The sequence below is a fragment of the Sardina pilchardus genome, chromosome 12 (genome assembly GCF_963854185.1).
Source record: "Sardina pilchardus chromosome 12, fSarPil1.1, whole genome shotgun sequence".
NCBI lineage: Eukaryota > Metazoa > Chordata > Actinopteri > Clupeiformes > Clupeidae > Sardina > Sardina pilchardus.
Genome location: NC_085005.1, coordinates 6835807 through 6846168, shown reverse-complemented (window position 1 = coordinate 6846168; position 10362 = coordinate 6835807). Strand labels below are relative to the sequence as shown.

General features: G+C 39.2%; 1 long non-coding RNA gene across 1 annotated transcript; it reads left to right on the top strand.

The window, feature by feature from the left end:
• The first annotated feature begins 976 nt into the window (after window positions 1-976).
• On the top strand, window positions 977-2670 carry LOC134098176 (uncharacterized). The gene is made up of 3 exons (XR_009941019.1): window positions 977-1052; window positions 1903-2205; window positions 2563-2670. It is a non-coding gene; the product is annotated as an uncharacterized LOC134098176 (long non-coding RNA).
• Window positions 2671-10362: the final 7692 nt, after the last annotated feature.

Below are 10362 nucleotides of genomic sequence, written 5' to 3'. Positions count from 1 at the left end.
GAATAACTGGGGATAATAAATACAGTTCTCTAATAAATGAAGAGACCACTGTACATTGTTCTGATGACAACCTACGGCTGCTGGACATTTGAGCAACATCCGAATGAGTTTACGGTCATAGGCCTACTGTTTTCAATATGACCATCAACCAATTTGAATTTCACTCTGCATTGCAACCGTAGGATGACATCAGAAAAATGTGCAGTGGTTTCTTTATTTTGTCCAGAGCTGCACTTTTATGTCAGCTCCTCACTGGATGAACCAGACTGGAGGGATGGAGAGCCTGCAGATCAAGACTCTGTCTGTACAAATGTCAGACACTTAGCTGGATAAAAACTAAAAGAAAATATGCATAGATTTTGTACATTTCAGTGACAAATGGGTTTTCAGTGGGCTGTGCAAATGCTAAATGATTGCTCCATCTCTTTGGAAGGTTGGCTATGTGAATGGTGAATACAGGGTCACATTGACATTATTAGTAGAGCCCAAGATAACAGATCTATTTGAAGTAAGCACATTACATACATCCAGCCTCAAACTCATTTCCTTCTTGATTGCTTTTGCGTAGTCTACTGACTGAAGAGGAGAGTTAGAAGGAATGAACAACGATTAAAGTTTGGGGTGAGAAATTCTGTTCTTGTAAACAATTATTTTTCAACAAAAATGTTGCATTTTCAATAAGTAAATGTAACTTACCTCCATCATTCTTGCTTCAAAGTTGTGGGGCAATTTTTTACACAAATGTTTATGTTCAATGCCAGATTTTTTTCTAAGACTCTGAGAGGAAGTATGATAATACACATGTTTTTCAGTTCCAGCAAAGAGGTTCACATTTCTGAAAACGTGATGTGGGAATAACTGGAAGCTGTAACTGTACAGAACAAGTTCAGGTCACTCAGTCTAATATCAGTGACGTAAATATTTGTAGGACAAAAAGCAGATCTAAAGACAGCTCATAGACCTTTGTGAGGGACTTGCCTGCCAGAGAGACATGAATTCATTGTGGCGTTTTCACCCTGTTTTGCTTTCCATCCTTGTTCACCTGGATTCAGGTAAGGCAACAAAATACAAAAGAGCTATGAAGTGTAACTCATCACTGTCCACCAGAAGGGGTGGCATGTCTAATAGGTGAATAGATCTAATACAGTGAAACCTTAACCTGATAACCTGCAAAAGCATGTTACTTGCTCAAAATGGATAGTCCATTCCTCAAAAGCAAGTATTTATGTCAATGAAATTGCCAGTGTCCTCAACATGAGAGGTCTTGACACCATCGTTATGAACAAGATAGTCAAATGGCTTTGTTATGGCGTCATTATGACAGTTTATTCTCTGTTTTCCAATTAAAATAAAGGTCAGAACTTGGTGACACTACCTGAAAATGTTCAAGACAGCACTATATAGCCATTTGAAAACTACAGTAAAGTTATAGATTGCTTTAGTTAAGGGAGTACAAGACACTGAATCCATACATTTCACATTTTTACTGTATATGCTCTTTGCAATTCTACAGCATTGTGACAGAATTTGGTAACTAGTTCAACAATTTTGTGTAATGACTCATGCAATGAAATGAAGACGTTTTATTGGTAACGACTATTCAGCATCCATAAGTATACTGATATGACAAAAGCATTTAAAATTTGTTCAGAGGAAGGATGAATTGCTATGTGCACCAATGACTAAATGTTGTGGAGGTTGGACTAACACAGTAGCTATGAGAATTTTCATTCTGATCTGAGAAAAGCACCAAAGCGACTGAGAAAAACTGTAAATCTCACATTAGTTACGCAATAGGCTACCTTCTCTTTGTCTCTCTTTGAGGGGGAATTGTACCGATTTCATCATTAGCCTACTACTGTATATTAATGGCAGATGTAATGCAATATCTCTCTTCTAAAGGTTTATGTGGAGACCACATCATGGTATATTCCAGGGCAGGAAGTGACGTCACAATTCATTGTGCTAATGGGACTCTTCCTGGGTGTAGCTCAATAAACTGGGAGTTCAAAAAAAATCACAGCAGCAAACATCTCTTGGTGGTGGACGGCCGTGTCGAACATGATACACTCGGAGCTGAGCGACGGAGGCTGGAGCCTGACTGTTCTCTGCACATTGGTTATGTCACCGCTGATGATGCAGGACAGTACATCTGTAGAAAAAATCAGAGAGAAAGTAGTGAAGTTCATCTTGCTGTGATCAGTGGTAAGCCTCTAGAAATCTGTAAACTAGAAATCTTGAAGATATAGTAGGATTCTATTATCAAGGTAATTGTGTAAAATGTCAGTTACTATCACTTTACTGATCACTTCTTAACCAGACCAACAGGAACTGAGAACAGCATTCAGAAAAGCGGTATGATCTGATGTGACCTGGTATTAACTGTGACTGCCAAACATACTGTATGAGCCTGGCTCTAAGTCAAAGTGCAGAGTAATTGTCCCATACAGCTGAATTTGACGCTATAAGTAGGATGACCACTCTCTCCTCTCCCCACATGGTCCTGCTCTATCTACCTTCAGTGTGTCTCATTTTGTTCTCTTTTGTCTGCTCATTTCCAAGTTGTCAGCTCCATTCATGAGTCTAAGCTGAAGGTTAACGATACTGTGACCCTTCACTGTCTCCTGCACACATGTGACTCTACCACCCACTGCAATGCATACAAGGATGACTTCAGCCTCGAGTGGGATGGTTCTGACCATCATGATGTCACTAAGTTCCCCTGCAACATCAGCACCAGACTGACCCTGACAGGGAATCAGCTGGAGAGGAAAGTGTACTGCAGACTAAAACATAGAGGAGTGGAGAAGGCTTCAGCTGTTTACACCCTGCGTTTCTCAGGTCTGTGTAATACTGGACTCCTGTGCAGTTTTGTAGTCTTATGAATGTTAAGTAGCCTATAATATTTTCCAGTGTGAAGTTATGGTTCTTATATTTTCTTTAACAGAGGAAAGAAGAGAGGGAAATGTTGGTAAGCAAGAACTCACATTAAGTTACCTAAATCTGTCCAAAATTATTTTTGCAATATCATGGCTGTATGGCTTGGAACGTTGGAATAACATTTTGGAACGTTTGAATAATGTTAGCATTGCATAACCTGTTTTTGAACTGTGGTGCTGAAACACTTCCTGAAATACAATGGAAACACTTCCTCTTTTATGACTTCTTTGCATCCTCTCCAATAAGTCTGTGAGTCTGCTGTGCAAATCGAAGTCCTCGGATTGACCATTGCCTTGACTGCCGCTGTGGCCGTAGGGGCAAGTGCAGCTTTGCTGGTGGTCTTGAGGAAGCAATCAAGTATGTCACAGTCACCAAAAAAACATAATACTCAACACAACAACGGCATCATGTATATAATGGTTAATCTAAATCTGAAGTTAATTTCAACATTTACTTTAGGAGATCATAGGGCATATATAAATTGTGGATTGTTTTTGTTATTTATTCCCAAATGAAAATGTTAACTACAGCATTGAGTGATTGGATACTTTTCCCTCAACAGAACATAAAAAAGTGATGAGAAAACAGAAAGTCGGCCAGCAAAACACAAAAGAGGTAAGTCATGTCTCTAAAGAAGTACTGTAATCCTTCCAGTTGTTGTGGCCTAGTGCTGTTTGTTGGGTGCTGCTCTGTAATGCTGCGTTCCAGTGCAATGGGACGTGGGACTTATCCTACCTGAAGTGTACTAGCTCCTACTTTAAAGCATTCCAGGTAATTGAAGTGCAATGTAAACAGAAAACATGGACGCACTGGGTAACATTGGTTGACATATAGGCCTACTGTAGCGGTCCACTAACTAAAAAGTCTTAACCAACTGCTCTGGAGCCGCAAAAGCGCTGCATATCGCTATGTAAGGTAACTGGGTATACTTTTACCCATATATTTTCATTCTAACAGATAATAACGACGACATTTCAAACCATAATATGAAAAACAAACCTACACGCAGAGAAGTAAAGTTTAAAGCCTATTTGTTGAAGTTTTATCTCTCACAACGTGTGACTCCATGGGCGCCGCTATTATCCTCCGACTTAATTTTGGTGAGATCGGGGGAGGTAGAGCTCCACCGACTTCATTGGGAGGAGGTTCCACTTCCACAGGCATTCCAGTGCACTTTTCTTAGTTGGAGGTATAAATCCCACGTCCCATTGCACTGGAACACAGCATATGTAACACATGTGTTAAAGGTGTTGAGCACAACACTCTGCAGGTGCAGGCATCTCAAATCAAGCAACATAAGATGACTGTTTAGAAAGGGCCTCCTATTTAAGTCTGATCAGATGTGTCTGAATGATTTAGCAGTGCCCACAACTTCCACAACTACACTTTCTATCTGTGAATAAAGAAAGGAACTTGTGGTGGCATTAACAGGATAGTTGTACACTGCTGCAAAAATACAGAAGAGACTTGGCTTAGAATATCAGCAGTGTGCATTTTACAAAGCACTCAGGTGAGTCAGATTTGCCTAGATGGTTTTTGATATTGTTGTTGCTGCTTGCTTTCTGTGCAGGAACACCTATATGACTATGTGACTTACACTGAGGCTCAACTCAAAAAGCCATCACATGCTATGCAGGGCAAGGTGAGTGTGAATGGAGGTGTCCAGTGCATGCTAAATCCTCGTTCTGATTTGTGTCTCAAGAATAAGACATTAATAACACACATCATTGAATAATACCATCAGAGGGCGTCCGAAGAACCTGTGACATATTCTCTGGTCAAGACCAACACCATCAACTCTGTCTACGCTACAGTGCAGTAGTGTGTTCTAGGAGGGCAGCTACACCTCTGGACAGACGGCATCATGAGCATGTGAAGCAAAATCACTGGAAGACACACTGAGGAGAAATACATACTTAACTTATCTTCTCTTCTCAACACACAAAAAAGATCAGAGTCTAACTGGCTATTACAATGGCACTCGAAATGTTCATATTGATCTGATATGTCCAGCTGGTTTGTTGGTGCTCATGTTCAATTCAATAAAATTATTGCATAATTAATTAAGTGTGGCCTTTTTTTTACAACACCCATAATTTACATTGATTGACTGATTCTTTTAGGTTATGAAATTAAATTATACTGTACTAAGATAGCCAGTGATGACTATTAATTGGAAAGGGGGGGACATCCTATAAATTGTTTTGACCTGTTACTGAATGCACACAGTTAGTCATCATAAGGTGACTACTGTGTACATTGTGCACATTGTGTAGTGTGTACAAGGCCTTCTCTTATCCTGACAAAGATAACAGCCATAGGATTGGTGATTTTACTGGTACTGTCCCAGAATTGACAAAGCCAATTCAAGCACCAGACATAGGCCTATACGTTGTGCTCGGAGCAGAGGGTTGACATGCTTGTTAGTGATGTCTATCAGCATCAATTAAAGATACACTGGAGAGACTACAGATATACTCTATGTGCCAGACTGACTGAGAAGGATTCGGGATTGCCTGTGAAAGGGGTCAGCATGGGTTGTATGTAAACACTTTCTTCGTACCGCCGATTTTATGTCTTCCTGTAGACAACTTAGAAACATCATATCTGTCTTTTCTGTGTCATCATCTTCTTGGAACATTGAATGCTGGAAAAAAAAGAGAAAAATTAACCAACTTCAGGAGCTTGAATTGTCAGTGTCAATGCCTACAAGACTAAAAGTTGAAAATGATACAGATAAGGAGAACATTAGGACATGGATCCATATTTAGTGTTGCTTTCGTCAACGAAAATTATGACTAAATATAGTCGTCAACGAACTTTTTTCACGTGACTATAACGAGACGAGACGCAACGTAAATGCTGGCCATGTGACGATGACTATAATTAAATTTATAAGGCAATATCTTTGACGAATAAAAACGAGACTAAATGTGGTTTACAAAATAAAAACCATGCTAACATCTCTCTTCATTTTCGAAGACCAGAAGGACAGGAATGTTATAACATTCTTTTGTGTCGTTTAGTCGTGTTATTATTTTGCAGTATTTCTGTTTCCTGCGTCTCACTTCAGGCGCGCATCAGGTTGCATGGTCTGATTATCATACCAGAGGACCAGCGTTTCTCGCATGGGCCTGTTGGTCATATCCGGTGCTTCTGTCACTCATCTGATCATATTTGATCATGTAGCAAAGGAGCGGTAGATGTATAGCCTATCGTTATCGCTAATAGAAGCTAAGAAATATAGGCTACGTTCAGTCCGTTAGATTGGCAACTCTCTCAGTTCAACTTTGCACTAGGCTACTTATCTCACCTCCGCATGTAGATCTAATTCAGATGAAAATGTTAACAGGCAACTGCAGATTTGATTAGTGTGTAGCGGTAGCCTAAGCTTCTGTCCAGCTGATGCTGGCGCTGTCATAGCCTACAATAATAACATTATTCCACCGATCAGCAACGAAGTTCTAATCATAGACACATTTTTAATGGAACCTTGGCTTAGTAGGCTATCTTTGTGTGGGAATTGCAAGAAAACTATTGAAAACAATTCCTTACCAACCACACAAGTGCGCGTGTGTCGTTTATTTAAACGGTAGAAAAACTGAATCAAAGACGGTGCTGTTCATCAACAAAATCAGCATGGAGTTAAAACGTAATTTAAAGTCCCACGCATTTAAAGGGGCAGCGACCACTCAAGGCATAGGCCTGTAGCCTACCAAAACTGAGTGATGAACGTGAAATGCGTTTTATAGGCTACAAAACACTGCATTAAGATGACAACTGTGTGTAACCACGCTTAGGCTACCTAGTTAAAGGTGAAATAGCATCCACATTTACAGCATTCAATAACCTAAGGACAACTTGATCTTAAGTTAAATTGTTCTCAGAAAAGGAACAGCAGGTCTACAGAATATTCCAAATAGTCCTTTCATGGTGACAGGGGGAGACCAAACTCTGTGTAACATACCTGATTCCACTGTCAATGTTCAGTGCCTATGTAACCTGTAATATTTGTAATTTTTTAATCCATGAAAATTAACCAAAATGTATAATTTCCTATTAAAGGGGTAGTTCAGAATTTTGGACATAGGACCTCATTTCCAGGTTAGCCAGTGTGATATTTATCAGTGGAGACCGTTATCTGCACATTTCATCCAGTCCTATAGTTTCAGAGTTCGCTGGTGCTATAGTGCCTGCCACTAAAAACAGTCTTACCCAGTCTATGGAGGAACAACCCCTTAAAATATTCATTAATTAATTAATATTGCATTAATAAAAAGATGCTAAAATCCAAGACTAAAAGTCATTAGTTTTCGTCAACTAAAACTAGACGAAAATAAGACTAAAATGCTCATACTTTTAGTCGACTAAAACTTGACTAGACTAAAAGAGTATGAACGTGACTAAAACTGATAAAAACTAAAATGACAGCTTGACACAAAGACTAGAACCAAAACAGGCCGCCAAAAACAACACTACATATGATGACCTCTGACCCCATGATGTGACATGAGGATTTAATGCAACATCCGCTGAAGTCTTCATAAATAATGAACTTAAGAATACTGGAGAATAAATCTGATTGTTCAGTTCAAGAAATAAGATGAATTGTGGATTTATAATTGAACACACAACTCAAAGACTGACATCCATTCCCAACCATCAAACACGGTCAATTTAGAGAATTTATGATACTAAATAGGCCGACATCGTGCTTGTAACTAACTGTTCATCCACAAGGGATGAACAAACACTGGAGAACAAGTAAAACACAGCCACTGCAAATACTGATGAATTAGTACATGAATGTTTATACAACGTGCTCTCCAGCTCTCTCTCTCACACACGCACGCACGCACGCACGCACACACACACATGCATTCACACATACATACACATATAACCTCTACCTCAATTATTTGATTTAATCTGTATTACACACCACATTTATAAGACACATGTTGTTAACAGATATGATTAATGTAGTAGTACCTTGGCAGTACCTCTAGTTTATCAGAGTTTTGCTCCAAGTTTTCTGTCAGTGAGACCCTCTTACCACTTCTGCTTTTTCACGGTTCTCAGTCCAACACACACACACACACACACACACACACACACACACACACACACACACACACGCATGCATGCATGTGGTGTTTGTGTGTCATTTCCTCAAAGGTCTTCAAGATAACTAATCTGCCTAGACCTGACCCTCACTTGAATACTGAACTCGGTTCACAAGACAAACTCAAGAGGACCAAACATGACAGCAGTCTGACTTTAGTGCTGCTTCTCTGCCTCAATCATCCACTACCAGGTGAGACACACAGTTTGTTAATGTATGGTTATTGTTATGGTTGTGTTCGGTACGTCCTACAACAAAGTACTTCACAAGATGTACACCTTTACCCAAACAACAATCTGCGAAATAGACGTTGGCCAAGTAGGCTAAAGGAAACACCTAGGGTAGCAGAACTAAGGGCAAGGTTCCTCAACTGAGGAACAATACAAAAAAGATGTTGTGCTACAGTATGTTTGTGGCTCTAATTTTGACAACTCAAATATCCTGATTAGGCACCATAAATTGGCCCATGGTTTGTGCTCTGACAGAAATGTACGTCTTTGTTGTGGTCAATCAGACTGCATCCTTGAATTTAGCATATTTCATGGAAAGTCTGTTTGTAATGTAAATGTATGAAAGCAGGGCTGGTGTGAAACAAATATTGTCCCACATGACTATGCTGTAAAAGATGTCTTCAAAGCTGGGATAAACTGTTGAAAAGCGAATGTCCCACAGCTCCTGTAAGTCTGCACTCCCATACAGAGGGTCAACAGTTGTCACATTTTCAAAACTCTTAACACAATTAGCACAGCATCAGCCTTTTGTGGCCATACTATTCATATACATACATTTCATGTCCTTTTCATACAATATGCAGTCAGTGAACACATTTCCACAATGCTTACATTTACTTAACAGACAAGCTATACCTCTTAACAAAAGTATGGATCGTTTTTCTATTATTTACGAATGTTAACACACAACATCCCACAATAGCAAACACAATTATTCCAAACCTTAGATACAGTATAAAAACGTCTGCTTCTGCAATGATATCAGTTCAAAAACAATATATCTCAGCTGATAAACAAACAAACAAACAATTGAATAACTGATCCACGTGATGTTGGGTAAATTGGGCCAACCACAGCCAATTCCTGTCTGGCTTAGAGGGTTTTTTTTTTTTTTTATTGCATTGACCCAAAACAGAAAAAGACAAAAACTGTAATGTCTGGACGAGGAAGATTACAGAACTACCTGTTCAATCTTCTGATCATTGTGTCACTTGTGTACATCAAAAAAGCAGTTTCTCATTCCTTTGATCAAGTTGCAAATGTTTTGATACATCCATGCAAATTATCATGTGCAATTCTCAGCTGAATCGCCTCACCCTCCCACAACATTTAGGCACTAGTTCATAGTATAAGTCTTTACAAAATGGTTGAACATGTTGTCATATGAGAATTTGTGGCCCAAAAGACAGGAACATCAGGAAGTGTAGGCAGTCTGCACTGTAATTACAACACTGCATTTACAGTTTTCCCTAACGAGATACAATTTCTACTTTATTTAATTTCTTTCCCTTTATGTATATTATGCAGTGCTGTCTTTTCCTTTCTGTAGCACAATGACAGGGTCTGTCAACAAATTACAGTAAAAAAACAGTTAAAGCGTAAATGTGAATATTGTCGCTCAAACTCCCACATACACTAAGGTGTAACCTACAATTTACAAAAAATGTCATACAAATTTTAGCCATAGTTTACATCAGAACATTCCTCCAGAGTACACTGTTATACTGACAACATGACAGAGCTTTGAAAATGTGTGTAAGCAATTGAAAAAAACTGTAAGCTCGCTCCAACTGCAAGATCACAAAGTATTCATAAAATACCACATGATTGGCACGATGCATTCACATGTCAACTTTTGGCGGCAGAGGGAGCAGAATGTGTTGATTGCCATGCTTGAGTTACAAACGAACTTCCTAGACATGGGAGAATATTTGAGTGCTGTGAGTCTTCCCATTACAAGGTCTCTTCTTAAACCCTCGAGTTTGTTCTGTTGACCGTTTCCCTTTTACAAAGAAAAACAATTATGCAAGTCTGACTTTATGGCATCATAGACACCAAACCACAGCTAAACTTCTTTGGGGTCAAAAGAAATGTGTGTTAATTGTGACAGAACCAAGAATGTAGCCTACTGTATGTTCATTTTGAATTTAATGGCAGCAACAGGTTTTTTTAAAAAAGTTGGGTCAGGGGCATGTTTATCACTGTGCTGCTTCCTCCTCAACCGAGAAATCCGGTGAGTTTTCATGTTGAACAGTGGTTCTCAAACTTTTCACAATGAGTACCACC